Consider the following 6,419-nt stretch of genomic DNA (forward strand, 5'->3'; position numbering starts at 1 on the left):
CAGCCAGGCCAGAGGCTGAGTCGTCAGATGCTGTTATTACAGGTACTATTCTGGTCTGTGATAGGGATGCTTCAGTGCTATTTGACCCTGGGTCTACGTATTCATATGTGTCATCCTATTTTGCACCCTACCTGGCTATGCCTAGTGATGCTTTGGTATCCCTATTTATGTATCTACACCGGTGGGTAATTCTATAGTGGTCGACCGAGTCCATCGCTCCTGTGTGGTAGTGTTTGAGGGTCTTGAGACCCGTGTTGATTTATTACTCTTAGACATGGTGGATTTCGACGTTATATTAGGGATGGATTGGTTGTCCCCGTATCATGCTATCTTGGATTGTCACGCCAAGACCGTGACCTTGGCTTTGCCAGATTTACCCCGATTGGAGTGGAGAGGGACCCCAGGACATGCCACCCGCAGTGTTATCTCATATGTGAAGGCTCGACGCATGGTCGAGAAGGGGTGTTTAGCTTATCTGGCGTATGTTCGTGATTCCAGCACAGAGGTCCCTTCTATTGATTCTCTTCCTATTGTTCGGGAGTTCCCCGAGGTTTTCCCTTCAGACCTGCCGGGTATGCCGCCCGACAGGGATATTGACTTCTGTATTGATCTGGCCCCAGGCACGCAGCCCATTTCTATTCCGCCGTATCGCATGGCCCCGCCAGAGTTGAAGGAGTTAAAGGACCAGTTGCAAGACTTGCTAGAGAAGGGTTTTATCAGGCCTAGTATTTCTCCTTGGGGTGCCCGGTGTTATTTGTGAAGAAAAAGGACGGATCGATGAGGATGTGCATTGATTACCGGCAATTGAACAAAGTGACGATAAAGAACAAGTATCCACTGCCGAGGATTGATGATTTGTTTGACCAGCTTCAGGGTGCAAAGGTGTTTTCAAAGATAGACTTGAGATCTGGCTACCATCAGCTGAGGATTAGGGCGTCTGATGTCCCTAAGACAGCATTCCGCACTCGGTACGGGCATTATGAGTTTTTGGTCATGTCATTTGGGTTGACCAATGCCCCAGCAACATTTATGGAGTTGATGAACCGAGTATTCAGGCCATATTTGGACATGTTCGTGATAGTCTTCTTGATGATATTTTGGTGTACTCCCGCAACCAGGAGGAGCACGAGCAGCACCTCAGAGTGGTTCTTCAAACTCTGAAGGATAGTCAGTTATATGCCAATTTCTCGAAGTGCGAGTTCTGGTTAAGTTCGGTTGCATTTCTGGGTCATGTCGTATCAGCAGAGGGTATTCAGGTGGACCCGAAGAAGATTGAGGCAGTCAAAAATTGGCCTCGACCAGCATCAACTACTGAGATTCGGAGTTTCTTGGGGTTAGCAAGTTATTACCGCCGATTCATGGAGGGATTTCATCCATAGCAGCCCCGATGACCAGGTTGACCCAGAAGGGTGCCCAGTTCAGATGGTCAGACGAGTGTGAGGAGAGCTTTCAAAAGCTCAAGACAGCTCTGACTACGGCACCGATATTGGTTTTGCCCACAGGCTCAAGGCCTTATACAGTTTATTGTGATGCTTCCCGTATTGGGCTTGGTGCAGTATTGATGCAGGATGGCAGAGTCATTGCTTATGCTTCGAGGCAGTTGAAGATCCACGAGAAGAATTATCCGGTTCATGATCTCGAGTTGGCAGCCATTGTTCATGCTTTGAAGATTTGGAGGCATTACCTATATGGTGTGACGTGTGAGGTGTACACTGATCACAAGAGTCTGCAATACTTGTTCAAGCAGAAGGAGTTGAACTTGAGGCAGCGGAGGTGGTTGGAGCTGTTGAAGGATTATGATGTTACTATTTTGTACCACCCGGGGAGAGCCAATGTGGTGGCCGATGCATTGAGTAGGAAGTCCGCCAACATGGGTAGTCTTGCTTATGTTCCGGTCAGCCAGAGACCGCTTGCTTTGGATATTCAGGCCCTGGCCAATCGACTTGTGAGGTTGGACATTTCTGAGCCTAGCAGAGTGTTAGCTTGTAAGGTCGCTCGTTCTTCATTATTGGAGCGTATCCGTGATCGGCAGTTTGATGATCCCCATTTGTGTGTTCTGAGAGACACGGTGCAGCGTGGAGGTGCCACGAAGGTGACCTTAGATGACGATGGTGTTTTGAGGTTGTAGGGGCGAGTTTGTGTGCCCAATGTCGATGGGATTCGAGAGTTGATCTTAGCGGAGGCCCATAGTTCTCGGTATTCTATTCACCCGGGCGCCGCGAAGATGTATCAGGACTTGCGGCAGCATTATTGGTGGCGTAGGATGAAGAAAGATATTGTTGCATATGTGGCTCGATGTTTGAACTATCAGCAGGTTAAGTATGAGCATCAGAGGCCTGGTGGTTTGTTTTAGAGGATTGAGCTTCCCTAGTGGAAGTGGGAGAGGATTACCATGGATTTCGTTACTGGACTTCCGATGACTCGGAAGAAGTTTGATGCTATTTGGGTCATTGCTGATAGGCTGACCAAGTCAGCGCATTTTATTCCTGTTGCAGCCACTTATTCATCGGAGAGGTTAGCTGAGATCTACATCCGAGAGATTGTTCGCCTTCATGGGGTGCCGGTATCTATCATTTCGGACCGAGGTACGCAGTTTACCTCGCGCTTCTGGAGAGCAGTTCAGCAGGAGTGGGGCACCCAGGTTCAGTTGAGCACAGCATTCCATCCTCAGACGGACGTCCAGTCCGAGAGGACTATTCAGATATTGGAGGATATGCTCCGAGCATGTGTCATTGATTTTGGAGGCTCGTGGGACCAGTTTTTGCCATTAGCAGAGTTCGCCTACAACAACAGCTACCAGTCTTGCATTCAGATGGCTCCATATGAGGCGTTGTATGGTAGGCGATGCCGGTCTCCAGTCGGATGGTTTAAGCCGAGAGAGGCTCGGTTATTGGGTACAGATTTAGTTCAGGAGGCCTAGGATAAGGTCAAGATCATTCAAGACAGGCTTCGTTCGGCTCAGTCGCGGCAAAAGAGTTATGCGGATCGTAAGGTTCGAGATGTAGCTTTCATGGTTGGTGAACAGGTCTTACTCCGAGTGTCGCCTATGAAGGGCGTGATGAGATTTGGGAAGAAGGGAAAGCTTAGCCCTAGGTTCATTGGCCCATTTGAGATTCTCGATCGTGTGGGAGAGGTGGCTTACAGACTTGCCTTGCCGCCCAGCTTGTCAGCCGTGCATCCAGTGTTTCATGTGTCCATGCTTCGGAGGTATCACGGCGATCCAGCCCACGTGTTAGATTCAGCACTGTCCAGTCGGACAAGGATCTGTCCTACGAGGAGGAGCCGGTAGCTATTCTAGACCGGCAGGTTCGACAGTTGAGATCGAAGAGTTTTCCTTCAGTGCGTGTCCAATGGAGAGTTCAGCCCCCTGAGGCATCGACCTGGGAGTCCGAGTCTGATATGCGGAGCCGCTATCCTCATCTATTTCCCGAATCAAGTACTTCTTTCTTTTGTCCGTTCGAGGACGAACGGTTGTTTTAGAGGTGAAGAATGTGACGACCCAAAGGGTCATCACCGGATTTCTCTCTTTTTCCGTACTTCCGAGGCCTTGAAAACCTCACCTTTAGTTGCCTCGATTTGCGTGTGCTGTCCGGGCCATGAAATGAGAGTTATGTGAGGAAAAGCACGAAGGGTGATGCCGTGCATTCTATTTGATTGTTTTTGGTGAGATTGAGAGTAAAAACACGAAGGGTTATGCCATGCAACTGTTGATCTCCTGTTTTTTTTTTTTTGTAAATTATTGTTATTGCCCTGTTTCTTACTTAAGTTGATGACTTTATATCCAGTTTGTACTCCCCCATAGCATGCTTCCCTCCCTAGTTAACTATTTAATTTCGGTATTCTTTCCTTTATTGCATATATATATATATTGAACTGCACAGGTTGACTTGGTAGTCCTGTCTAGCCTCGTCACTACTTCGCCGGGGTTAGACCAGGCACTTACCAGCACATGGGGTCGGTTGTGCTGATGCTACACTTCTATGCTTTTTGCACATATACGGTACCGGAGCAGCTCTTGGACCACAACAGTAGTTGATCGGGAGCCCGCTTCAGGCCGAAGTCCCTTTCCATATTTTCTGTTTGTTTTCATTGTACCGAGACAGACATTATGTATTTTTCTATCCAGACTTGTTTGTAGCACTCTTTAGTGATTCGTGAGACAGCTACTCCAGTCTTGGGTAATGAAACATTAGACTTCCGCATTTTGGATTTTCAGTTATTTATGTTTTAAAAGACTTCCGCATTTATTTAAAGGCTCGGTATTTTATTATTGTTATGTTGTTATCCGAAAATGTTTAAATGTTTGGCTTGCCTAGCTCCAACAGTAGGCGCCATCACGACTCCCGATGGTGGGAAATCCGGGTCGTGACAAAAATCCAAAAAGATTTTCTTTTGAGGTTTTTCTTTGGGGAACTAATGAAAAATGAAAAAAAAATCCTTTTATTTTCATTAGAACTTTAGGACGTTGTACCTAGAAGAAAAAGAAACAACTTTATTTCCTTCCTAAAAAAAAGTGAAAATATATTTTTCGCTTCTAGGATTTTTCCTTAATAGAGAATTTGTGTCAAAAGAAAAAAAAAGAAAAAAAAATCCGTTAAGCTTGAGTTACATAAAGTCTAGGAAAAAAAGAAAAAAAAAAGATTTGATTTGTTTCTTTTATTTCCCTTATCTCGTCAGAGTAGTCATTAACAAAAAAAATGAGAAAGTTAGTTTGTTTACTTTATTCCCGATCTTCCAGAACTATGCAAAGATCTGATTCATGCGGCGTCATGATACGTAGGCAATCTACATAGGGTTCGATCGAATCATTTTTTTTTATTTATTATTAAAAGAAAAAGAAAGAAAAGAAAAAGAGAAAAAAAAAGAAAAGAAAAAAAAAGAAGAAAAAAGATGGTGAAATTATGGGATGTGAGAAATGAGAGGGAAGAAAAGAGCGATAATCATGAAAAAAAAGGAAGGAAAATGAGCGAGCTAAGAAGTGCGAGGAAAGAAAGAAAAGAGAAGATTCAAATGGACAAATTGGGATGATGCCAGTGACCTTATGACACTCGAAGTCATTCTAGAACCATTAATTATTGCTAGGTGCATTGCACGCAATGTGATATTTTTGCTGTTAAATGCCCTAACACTAACGGGATGACCCCATTTTGTTCCTTTTGATATCTTCATAGCAGAATGGTGGTTGGTTTGTGGTTCTCGAAGTAGTAACTCCTCTCCACAACATAAAAGGCAATGGCGGACAACAACAGAATTGGGTTGGTTGATACCGGTGCCCGAAAGTAGTTAGTTGAACAGGACACTGGTTTGACTGATGAGGTAAGGATGTTAAGACAACACAAGACGGACATGTATCAGGCCTGGATGACTGGGAAGGCACCACCCCCGCTACCACCTAGCTTCCTAGATGCTGCCCTTACCCAAACTCCGGACACAATGCCAGATGATCCTCCATATTCTCCAGATCCACCCGCTTATCACATCTTTCCCAACCACCCTAGTAGGTCCATCACTCATCCTCCAATTACCTATTCCCAAAATTGCCCTCCTGTCATATCCACTATTCCCAACAACGAATATCCACATAAAGCTCATGATGCCCAATACTACCCCGCAGAGGTTGCCCACAAGGTTCCTGACTCGTACAAGAAGAGCCCTGGGATGAGCTTCATGCTGAAAATGAAAAAGTCACAGGAAAAGAAGGGCGAGACGTGATATCCAGGAAACTGAAAAGCATAGAACAGTCCTTAAAGAACATGCAAGGGATGGGAAGCCAGGTTAACATGTCTTACAAAGAGTTGTGTACGCTCCCTGACGTTCGCCTACCTGCAGGGTTTAAAGTGCCAAAGTTTAACTTGTATGATGGGTGTGGAGATCCGGTAGCCCATCTGAGGGATTACTGGAGTGAAATGAGAAGTGTTGGCGAGAAAGATGAGCTGCTGATGGCGTATTTCAGTGAGAGCCTGACCGGGGCAGCTTTGGAATGGCATAATCGTCAAGATGTTGGTAAGTGGCCTACATTGGGTGACATGGCTCAGGATTTTGTTCGATATTTTCAATACAAATCAGGCGTTACCCCAGACCGCTCTTCTCTATCTAAAATGAAAAAGAAGCCCGAGGAAAGCTTTAGGGAGTTTGGGCTCAGATGGAGGGAGCAAGTTGCTCGAGTCAGTACCCCGATTGGTGAAGAAGAAATGGTTGAGCTTTTCCTACAAGCCCAGGTGCTCACCTACTTCAGTCATTTGATCCCGGCCTTGGGAAAGCCTTTCAATGATGTGTTAAAAACGGGGGAGATGGTAGAAGAGGGAATCAAGTCAGGCAGAATCATCAGTTGTTCGGCGTGGAAAGATACTACGAAAGACATTCAGAACATCCCAGTAAGTTTGGGTGGAAGAAAGAGAAATAGAAAAGATGATCCGCTG

The 6,419-nt window shown here is 45.6% G+C and overlaps 1 pseudogene; it reads left to right on the forward strand.

The window, feature by feature from the left end:
- On the forward strand, positions 784-1,202 carry LOC109230528 (annotated as a pseudogene).

Source organism: Nicotiana attenuata, chromosome 7 (genome assembly GCF_001879085.1).
Source record: "Nicotiana attenuata strain UT chromosome 7, NIATTr2, whole genome shotgun sequence".
NCBI lineage: Eukaryota > Viridiplantae > Streptophyta > Magnoliopsida > Solanales > Solanaceae > Nicotiana > Nicotiana attenuata.